This window comes from Nicotiana tomentosiformis, chromosome 4 (genome assembly GCF_000390325.3).
Source record: "Nicotiana tomentosiformis chromosome 4, ASM39032v3, whole genome shotgun sequence".
NCBI lineage: Eukaryota > Viridiplantae > Streptophyta > Magnoliopsida > Solanales > Solanaceae > Nicotiana > Nicotiana tomentosiformis.
Window position 1 is genome coordinate 103685798 of NC_090815.1, and position 12004 is coordinate 103697801.

Here is a 12004-nt window from a genome sequence, read left to right on the forward strand (position 1 = left end):
TCGATGTTGGACATATTTTTCTTGTAGAATTTTTATCCACAATGATCGATTGTTCTTATGGAATATCTATAGTAACCCTGATAGTATTGCATAATTCTTCTCACTGGTTTTGTAAAGTCCCAGTCCTTCGAGCAATTTTGGAGTAGTTATAGTCTCCCAATTAATAAGGTGGACTCTCCTTTTTTCGGAGTTGAACCCCATAGAAACTTTTGTTAGATACGGTCTATGTGATTCCTAGTTGAAGTTGACAGTAGGTTATTTTGCATGGAATAATTTGGTATGGAGGCTAGTACTGAATGGATGAGGGTGGTTCTACCTGCCATGTTGAGAGTTTTTGCTTTCCAGGCTGAAAGCTTGTTGTTCATTTTGTCAATTATGAATTGATAATCTTTGCCTTTGGGGTAGTGGTTTGTTAGGTAGAAACCCAGGTATTTAGCAAAGTTAGTAGCCTTGCGGATATTTAGGGTACTGGTAAGGCAATCTTGAGTGTGAAGTGGCACATTTTTAGAAAAGAAAACTTTTAATTATGAGAAATTAATTTTTTGCCCTGATTGAAGGTGGAGTGAGTTGAGTATATTAATAATAGAGTTGGCGTTGTGTAGATCGACACGTGCGAATAGTATCAGGTCGTCTGCAAAAAACATGTGTGAGACCGGTGGCTCCGATCTACTAATCTTGACTATCATTGGCTGTTACTTGATCAATTTGGTGGGATAATGATTGCATACAAATGATGAAGATGTATGGGGATAGTAGGTCTCCTTGACGAATGCCTCGTGATGGTTCAAACAAGTTTGTTGGTTTTCCAATTATCAAAATTGAGACTGAGGATGTGGAGATAAAATTCATAATTAGCTTGATTAGTGGGTGGGGAATCCTAAGTTCTAAAGTGATTTGCGTATGAAGGACCATTCAAGTTTATCAAGGGCTTTTTCTAGGTCTAATTTAAGCATCATGTTTCCTATCCGTCCTAACATGCGATTAAAGTAGTTGATTGCCTCTTGCACTATAATTTCATTATCAACAACCCTTCAACCTGGGCGAATTCTGTTGATGATAATTTTGGTAATCATTTTATAGGATGTATTGCATAGGCTAATTGGTCTATATTGGGATATGTGCTCAAGATTTTTAACTTTTGGGATGAGTGTGATAAAGGTTGTATTTATCTCACTTGGGATTGTATTAGATTTAACAATATTTTTGCAAATAGATATGACTGTAAAGAAAAAGGATTCTTTTTGTACCCCCAATACATCTTGCATGCATATAGTCTCATAAAATGAGAATCTGTATGTCCAATTTGAATCGATCTCAATAGATCCCTCGTTGCTGCCCAGAGGAGAAGAATAGGTAAGCATGGCTCTGACGAGTGCCATCTTTTTCGATCTGGCTCAAATACCTATTAAAGTGCTTTCAGAAAGCGCAGCCTCCCTAGTAGGGTGGTTAAAGAGATTGGATGGAGTCCATCCAGCCCGGGTGCCTTGAAAGGTTTGAATGACTTTATTGCTCTATGTATTTCTTCCTCTGAAATGGGTTTTGATAATATGCTTCTATCCCCCTCGGATAGAGCGTTATCAGATCCTTCGTGAGAAGCATTTTTACTGGACATAAGCTTAGATGAATAGATGATGATGTAGTGGTTTAGGATAATTGAATCAATATCTTTGTGATCGTAAGTCCAGTTACCTACAGAGTCATTTAATCCTAGTATCTTGATGCTTCTTCTTCTTTGAATAGTAGAAGTATGGAAAGACATTATATTTGCGTCCCCCTCATTTAGCTATTGCACTCTAGATTTTAACTTCCAAAAATCTCCTTCTTGTTTTAGTACTAAATTATATTGGTCACGAAGGTTATTTTCTAGGTATTGATGGTATATAGACTTATTAGGATTGTTCATATTTTGAAGTCCTGCTAGTCTTGCTAGTAGGACGTTTTTTGTGTGGAAATTATTCCCAAAAGTAGTCCTATTCCAATCTTTGATGTGGGTGGTAAAGTTTTTTATGACATTAAGATATATGGACGATTGGTGCCAGTGGTGATTAACAATATTGTTAAAGTTCGGATGGCTAAATCACATGGTTTCTAGCCTAAATAAATTATTAGGCTTAGAAGTTTTTGATAGTGATAGTAGGGGTGGACAATGATCTGAGTGTGTGCGTGAGAGGTGTGTGATAGTGTAGTCAGGGTGTGCGGTAAGCCATGATGGGTTTGCATAGAAGCGATCTAGTCTTTCCAAGATTAGGCTATTTCAAGTACTTCTAAGATTTGACCAGGTAAATCTGGAGCCCGTAAACCCTAGATCGACCATGTTAATTTGGAGACAGGTTAGTATGGAATTAGCTCGATTATTATTAATAGGGTTTCCCCCGAATTTATCTGCAGTCGAATTAATTTCATTAAAATCCCCACACAGGACCCAAGGCAACGTATGGGTTATAAAAATCTGTTCTAGGTTATCCCATAAAATTTTCCTATTATTAAACCTAGTACTTGCATAAACCAGAGATAGTATCCAAGGTGGGAAAGTGGGACATACCTGGACATTTGTATGGATTTTCTGGTTAGTGACTGCAATGGGGTCCACATGTTCCACCTCATGATCCTTCCACAGTATAATCATCCCTCTAAATAGCATAGTGCATCAACGTGTAGCATATTTGTAAACCCTAACTCCAACATTAGTGCTTCGTGCGCTGCTTCTTTCATTTTGTCTTAGTGAGACACACCATGTTAGAATTGTGCCAAGAAAGGACTACTCTGAGGTTCCTTCTAAAATCAATTGCATTTGCTCCCCTACAGTTCCATAATAGTATCTTCATTAAGGGAGTTTTTTGTGCTAGCCTCTCTTGATGATTCCTCGTGGGATTTAGGGCAAGGGACATTTGTTGGCAAATGTTTTGTTCATGTAGGGGTTGCTCCCTCAGTGTTGGAACCATCACAATGGAATAAGAGAAGGGATCGACAGGGTAGATCCCCATGTTGATGCCCATCTTCATGACCAGTGGAGGAACACCGATAAGGAATTTTCTTTTGAAGTTTTGGGGCAGGGTGAGTGTCTGAGGCTCCATTATTGTGATATTCTATAGAAGTTGATCTAGGATTCTTGCTTGAAATGGTCATATGCCTGCTGTCCCTAGTGGTAGAGTTTCCAGGCGCTGTAGCTCCTCCAGTAGGAACTGTGGCAAGAACGGTACAACCTGTTCTTCCTCTTATGGTTCTGGTGAAGCGGGTTGGGGTGCCATAGTTGGTGATGAGCTCCATGAGTTGGGTGGTGGTGGTGTACTCCATCGTTGATGCTGATCCGGTGCTTGTTGATGGGTTCCTGCAGCCAGCATGTCCAAGATCTGATTGTTGAGTTCTGGTGCTATGATTTATTGAACTTGTAGTAGTTAGTGCGCATGCTGCATTCTCATATTTTAGTGGAGTCCTTGGGAGACATAGTGTGATAGGGTGGTCATGTTCTCCATCAGTAGTGTTACTTATTTCACCATGAAGTCGAAATTTCAGTGCCTTAAGAGTTATTGTAGTGGCGCTTCCTCCTGTTGTTGTAGTGGTGGGGTTTGGATTGCTTGATGGTAGTACTGTTATTGGTGTAGTTGGAGGATTTTTCGTAGGTTAGAGGGAACTGGTAGGGGTTGTAGTATCCGTTCAAGGTGTAGTTGTAGCCCATCGGAGGAAATAAGATTTGGAGATAGAAAGTTTGAGTGACTGAGTATATTTGGGTGTCCGTTGTACGGTGAAGATGGTGAGTTGGGAAGGGTGGTTGTTGGTAGAGCGCATCGTTGCCCAAATTTCTCCTGCTTGGTTCCCCATAGCTCCGGCGTGCATTGTTTCTTAGAGGTGATCGAGGCATTTTCCAGTTGTTGTGTGTGAGATTGGTTTGCTTTTGGTGATGGGGTGGTGTGAATTGAAGTGCTAGTTGGGTTAATAACTTGGTTGTCAGGAGAAGTGTCATGGGTAGGTAATGGTAGGGGTTCATCATATAGATGGGGTGTGATGGGATTTGACCCTCCAGCACTTGAGTGGTCTGATAAGAAAATGTTCAGGGGAGGCTTTGATGTTGCAAGTATCTACTTTGCATTTAATTCACTGGGGAGGGCGATCATTTCTACTTTAGGAGAGGGGTGTACATTAGGTAAATTTGAAGTTTTTATGGAGTGTTTGTATATATCCCGGTTGGATATATTTAAATGAGTGTCTTCAGTAATATGGTGTGGGCATGGTAGCCCTTTTGGGGTTGTAATATTTGTGGAATCAATTGTTTCAGTTGGGACAAATATTTGGACATTTATTTCAGGTAATTTATTAATAGGTTAGGAGATATTTGGTGGAAAGATTATTATTGGTGGAAAGGTTATTTTTGGATTGTAGGGGTGCAGTGATATGATGATAGCTTGCTTCCATGGTTGATAAAGCCTTTCTTTATCTTGTGTTGAAATGTGTATGAAGTTTGGGTGATTTTTCGGGTTTGTGTTTTCATCTTCGAGAGATAAATTATTCAAAGCGTTGCATTCAAAATCCAGTGGTGTATTATTGTTGTCAGTGGAGATTAATTTTTTCTTACAGCTATCTTTTTTATTTGTCCCTTCCTTGAGTTTGTTTACATTGTGAAGCAATAGATATGCCTCTTCATCATTCATTACTCTATCCTGCGTGGTTTCCATTTGTTGCAGTGTTTGATTGATTGATTTACCTTTCTTTCTCTAATTTCTAGAGAGAAGGCAGATAGAATGAGGCATATATATGTTTACAAGTTACAACCTTCGAGTTCAAACAATTATCCTCTTACTTAATCGAGGAACAAAGAAATCATCAACTGTGATTTCGGACTACTAAAGGCAATATGAATAATTTTTTTATATACATTAATTAGATTATTTAATAGAAATCACCAACTGTGATTCACCATTTCTCTCCTTGCTATTTGTATTTGTCAAGTATACACTGCACTTAGAGGTGGCAAAATCAGCGAATTAAATGAGTTACAAATGAATAATGACATATTCTTTTATGATTTTCCTTCGTTTTCTTAGAGAACTTTAAATGTGTAGTTCATTAAGCATATAGTTCTATTCCTGTATTTTCATCTGAACGTTCTTCAATGTTTTCTTGGATTGGCGGTTGGAAATTCATACCTATCATAAATGTGAAAGAAACACTATAAAACACAATCTTTTGAATTTAAAATTATTTGTTACTACGAATTTCATTTTAGTGATGTAGTTCGTAAAGAATGAGTTCAATTAAACCCAATATTTTCGACACAAAATATAGATTATATTAACCCATCATTCTGAAGTATAATGAGTTCAGTGGTAAAAACCCTAAAAATTGAACCCACCAAATTAAAATCCTGAATTCGCATATGCCAGTCAAGTGCTTTAAGATAGAAGAAATGATATTATGGTGAACGTTGACTAGCTAGTAAATATGAACGAGCCAAAAGTGAATGAAAATAGGAACCAATAAATCAGACAATAAATCTTTTAACATATGTTTTCTAAATCAATTTAAACTCCAAAATTCACAACTTATGTTAATTGATAAGAGAGAAGGTTCCCGAAAAAGAAAACTAAAATCATCTAGGAAAGACTCCGCGTACAGTATATATAATTCTTTGTTGAGTATTGAAGTTTTGATGATTAACAAAATGTGACTTACTACTCAAAGAACCAGGTCCTCAACATAGCTCTTTAACTGTTGTGAAGAACCAGCTTCTTAGGTTAAAGGATCAACTCCTCATGATTGATACTTGTACGTTTGTACAAGACAATGTAACTTTATCTCAAAGTTACCAGGTCCGAGTTTAGTAGAAAATGGCTGATGTAAGTGATAAAGGTCGTTACTCAAGAAAATATAGATAAGTCCGTCAGAGACAAAAGTCCCAAAGCTTGTGGAATCCTTCGAACAGTATGAGTCCTATCAAAGAGGAAGCTGACTATGAATATGACTCCTAGAAGATCTCAAGTCATGTTTAAATAGGATTGCGTTTGGACTTCTGAACTATCCTTTTACACATCAATAATAGAGTCATAAAGTGGTTCACTTGTGTTGAGTACTTGTCTTGTACTCTTCCGAGTTAGTCTAGTAAATGTGTTTTAGGAAATTGAGTTATAATCAAGTGTTATAAACAATTAGTGAGTTGGAGTGAGTGTTTGGTTTTACAAGTTAGAGTTACTTGTGAATCAAATAGGAGTAGTAGGAGTACTGGAGAGTATTTAATTACAGTATTGTAATTGATACATTTTGGCTCATTGTTCTAGTGGAGTTGGAGCTGAAAATCCTACTTAGTAGGTCGTGATTTTTGCATCTTTTGAGCCGGGTGTTTTTTCACGTAAAAATCATTGTGTTCATTTTATTGCTGGTTTACATTTCACTTAAGGAGCACGGCAAAGAACTAATTTCTTAGTAATTCATACGGGCACTCAAACTAACAATCAGTATCAGAGCAGGTTCTCTCATTTACGCGGGTAATACCTAGAGAGATCTTGGAAGAAAGAGGAGTGCTCCACCTGAAATTAATGAAGGACAATCAAGTACCAGATCACCCCTGGTTAATGGAAGATATTACAGTTAGTGAAAAGCAAGAATGGAAGATTTCTTGACAGGTGAAGACTATGAACTATGGACCATAGTAAACCAAGGTCCTTTGATTCCTACTAAATAAAATGCACAAAGTGAAACAGTTCCCAAGGACTCCTCCGAATTTGTGGCAGCAGATTTCCGAATGATGGAGAAGAATGCAAGGCTAAGAAAATCCTTATATATAGACTTGGTCCTGATGAGTATAATAGAATTTCTATGTGCTCTAATGCGAAGCAGATTTGGGATGCACCCCAAACTGCTCATGAAGGAACAAATCAAGTTAAGAGATCAAGAATTGAACTACTCATGAGAAACTATGAGTTTTTCTCCGTGAATGAGTCTAAGCCCATTCAGGATATGATGATTAGGTTCACTATAATAACCAATGAACTAAAATCACTTGAAAAGGTATTTACCTCAGAAGAGTTGGTTAGCAAAGTCCTAAGAATCCTTTCAGCTTCATGGGAATCAAAAGTCACTGTAATCCAGGAAGCCAAGGAATTGGATAAAATCTCACTTGATGAGTTGGTTGGAAACTTAAAAACTCATGAAATGAGAAATATGGAACTGCATAAAGAAGAACCAAAGAAGGATAACGCATTAGTCCTTAAGGTATCATAGAATGATAAATCTGACTATGATGATTCTGATCTGGTAATGTTTGCCAAGTTCAAGAAGTTCATGAAGAATTCCAAAAGTACATCCAAAAGAAAGACCAGTAGTAAGCACAAGTAGATCGACAAAGCTAACTATGATGGGTGCTACAAGTGTGGCAAGCTAGATCACATGGTAAAGGACTGCCCAATGTGGGAAATCGAGCGGAGGAAAAAACGAGCTGAAAAAGAAAAACGGGAGAAAATGAGAGAGAAGGGTTCCAACAAAGGAAAAATCCTAGGCAAAGAATTTACTGAAGCTATGAAGCAGGCATTCTTTGCAGCATATGAGGATAGTGGGAGTGATCAAGAGGAAGAAAAGGAGGATGGGGCGATTAGCCTCTATGCTGTGATCGATGAACAACAAGCTGTGAAGACAGAACCCCCAGTACAACTTGGGATACACATTGGAAGACCTCCTCATTTTGATGAACTCCACTATGATGAATGGAAGCTACGTATGGAAACATTTCTTCAAGCTACTGACTTTGATCTACGGGTAATCATCAGTCATGGACCAGTTCTCCCAACCAAATTGGATGATGAAGGAAACAAGTGCAACAAAAGAGAAGAGGAATACGATGAGGAAGATCGTCAGCTAGTTCAGAAAAATGCCAAAGCAAAGGACTTGTTCTACAGAAGTCTGTCTAGAAACACCCTCTTCAGAGTATCTTCTTGCATCTCTGCTCATGATATATGGAAGACATTGGAAATTGACTTTGAAAATGAAGACATCGAATTGGCTCTGGTTACGATTAAAGAATCAAAAATAAAGAAAGAAATGATAGGAATGATGGCCATGAGTGATTCAGAAACTGAAGATGAAACAAACTAGGTAAGTATATATGACTTGAAAGAAAATATTCATGCTATGTCCAAAAGGCAACTGATGGCCATAATTGTGACCTTAATGAATGAAATGGATAAAATGAGTAATGAAAATGATGTGCTAATCAGTAATCTTTCTTGTGTCAAACTTGACATCAAAGAGCTTGAATCCGACAAAGCCAGTTTAGAGAAATAGGTCAAAGACCTTAAGAACCAGGTTCTTGAATTAACTTCTGAGAATGAGAAGTCTCGTGATACATATGGCAAAGGCAAAATGATCGATCTGCAGGATAATCTTGAAAAGGAATTAAAATTGCTAATGATAAATTTTGTAAAGCTAATTGTAGAAATAAAGTCCTGCATAAGAACCTAGAAAAGGCTAATTATGAACTCTCTAGACCAAACAAATGACATAGATCTTCTGATGCCTTGAATTGGTTGAATGAAAACTGTATCACTAACAAATCTAGAATTGGCTACAGAAAACCTGTCCCTAAGTTTGACCCAAAGTATGTAGGAATTTCTGATAATAAAATGTGCACTCATTGTGGAAAAGAAGGACATTTAAGAGGCATATGTCCTGCCTTAATTCATGCTCAGTTTAGAAACACCTTTGGTATTGCTAAAAATATGAAGAGGGAAGATGAGACAAAGGTTAGTCCTCCTATCCATACTAAGTGGATTAAGGTTAACAAGAAAGTAGCTTCTAATCTTCTTCCCTTCTGGGCAAGAAGGGATCTGATTCGTCCTTTTTTAAACAAAAAGGAACCCAAGCTAGTCTGAGTTCCCAAAACTAACTTGTGAATTTTGGTGCAGGCTAAGGTGAGAGGAAACAATCAGGATTGGTATCTAGTCAGTGGATGCTCATGACATATTATTGGAGAAAAGAAAAACTTTCTTTTACTAACAGCCTTCCAAGGAGGGAGTGTGTCATTTGGTAATGGGAAAATGGCCAGATAACAGGTATTGGTAAGATTGACAAGTCACTCTCTCATGCTATAAAAGATGTATATTATGTGGTAGGTCTTAAACACAATTTTCTTAGTATCTCTCAAATGTGCGACAAAGGAAATGAGGTAAAATTCAAATCCAAAATCTGCACTGTCACTAAGCTTGATACTGACAAAATATTGCTAAAGGGAAAGAGACATAACAATGTCTACAAGATATCGATTATGTCACTTCCCCAGAGTGAGCATACATGCTTGAGTGTAGTGGAAGATGATCTACTACTATGGCATAGAAGACTGGGACATGCTAGTCTCTCTCAACTTAATAAGTTGGCAGCTAAGGACTTGGTCCTTGGGCTACCTAAAGTTGAATTCACCCCTGACAAAGTATGCGATGCATGTATTAGAGGAAAACATGTTAGGTCATCCTTTAAATCTAAGAAGTTTGTAAGCACTTCTAAACCTCTGGAACTTATTCACATAGATCTATGTGGACCAATGAGAATAAGAAGCAGAGGAGGTAAGAGGTATATGTTTGTGATTGTTGTTGACTTTTTCAGGTATACCCGGACTTTGTTTTTGGAATCCAAAGATGAAACCTTTGATGTTTTCTCTATATTTGTCAGATTGATTCAACAAAAGATAGGATGTAATATTCTAAGTATAAGAACTGGCCATGGAACTGAATTTGAAAATTCAAAATTCCTTGAGTTCTGTGGCTCACATGGGATTGACCATAATTTCTCTGCACCTAGAACTCCACAATAAAATGGAGTTGTAGAAAGAAAGAATAGATCCTTAGAAGACATGGGGAGGACCATGTTGATTGCCAGTGGACTGCCTAAGAACTTCTGGGCTGAGGCAATCAATACTACTTGCTATCTGCTAAATAGATGCATGGTCAGACCTATTCTTGAGAAAACTCCCTAGTTAGTCACTTCGAGGAAGAAAACCCAACATCACTCATCTGAGAGCCTTTGGGTGCAAATATTTTGTGCACAATAATGGGAAAGAAGCTCTAGGTAAGTTTGATGACAGAAGCGATGAGGGAATTTTCTTGGGTTACTCTCCACATAGTAAGGCATATAAGTTTTTTAATAAAAGAACTATGTGTGTGGAAGAAAATATTCATGTTATTTTTGATGAATCTAAAAATTTGGCTGAGAAAGGTTTGCATGATGAAGATTATGACATAGGATTCACTAGTGATGGAGATACAAAGGAATCTGATGAAGATGGATCTAAAAACCACAAGGAAATTGACAGTAATCATGAGGAACCAGTAGAGACCGAGCTACTCTAACTACTAATCAAAATAATGAAGCCACACCCACTGAACATGTCCCCTTGGGTCAGTTGATTAATTACTTGCACATTTTAAGAAAAAAGAATCTCTTGAATAGATAATTTATTTGAGTTTAAATCAGTCTGACTCCGGACCTGTTCCCTTGGGTCACTCCTCCGGTGAATCTTTTCTGAGTATGCAAACCAGACCATGGAAGCATCAAAGCTCACACCCTCTTGAAAATATCATCTTTGATCCAAATGCAGGGGTGCAAACCAGGTCTTCCCTAAGAAATATATGTGCACTCACAATATTTCTCTCACATATTTATCCTAAGACCATCAAAGAAGCTCTAAAGGATCCAGACTGGATCATAACTATGCAAGAGGAGTTAAATTAGTTTGAGAGAAGCAAGGTATGACACCTGGTACAGAAACCCAAGAACAGAATAGTCATAGGTACCAGATGGGTGTTCAGAAACAAGTTGGATGAACAAGGAAATATCACAAGGAACAAGGCCAGATTGGTAGTTCAGGGATACAATCAAGATGAAGGCATTGACTATGATGAGACATTTTCACCTGTAGCTAGAATGGAGGCTATAAGAATGCTGATAGCCTTTGCTGCCCACATGGAATTCACTTTATACCAAATGGATATAAAGAGTTACTTTTTAAATGGGTACCTAAAGGAGGAAGTGTTTGTCAAACAACCTCCTGGATTTGAAAGTGAAGAATTTTTTGACCATGTGTTCAAACTGGATAAAGCTCTTTATGGTTTGAAAAAGGCTCCTAGAGCTTGGTATGAAAGTCTCTTAAAATTCCTCTTAGCTAACAACTTTGTAAGAGGAAAGGTGGACAACACTCTATTTCTGAGGAGTAAAAGGAGGAATATCCTGATTGTGCAAGTGTATGTAGATGATATTATCTTTGGGGCTACCAATGAAGCAATGTGCGAGGAATTTGCTAAGATGATAGGAAAAGGGTTCAAAATGAGCATGATGGGTAAGCTGAACTTCTTTCTGGGGCTACAAATCAAGCAAACAGAATGGAACCATGATACATCAGCAAAAATATATCAAAGAGTTACTGAGGAAATTCAACATGGACTCCTCCAAGTCTATTGATACCCCCATTGCTATTGCAACAAAGCTGGACCTTGATGAAGAAGGGAAAAATGTATAACAGAAGCTATATAGAGGAATGATTGGGTCACTATTGTACCTCACAGCAAGTAGGCATGATATAGTATTTAGTGTGGGATTATGTGCAAGATTTCAGACAAATCCCAAGGAATCCCACCTGAAGGTTGTCAAAAAGAATATTAAGATATCTCAAGGGGACCCCTGACCTGTGTCTATGGTATGCCAGAGGGTAAAACTTTGATCTAGTTGGTTATGCTGATGCTGACTATGCAAGTTTTCATGTTGACGGGAAAATGACTTCAGGAACAGCACATTTTCTTGGTTCTTGTCTGATGTCTTGGGGAACCAAGAAGCAAAATTGAGTGGCATTATCTACAGATGAGGCTGAATATGTGGCAACAACATCCTACTGTGCTCAGTTACTATGAATAAGACAACATTAAGGGACTATGGTATATTTATTGATTGTGTTCCTATTTTCTACGATAACACTAGTGCCATAAACATTGCAAAAAATCCATGTCAGCATAAAAGAACCAAGCACATTGACATT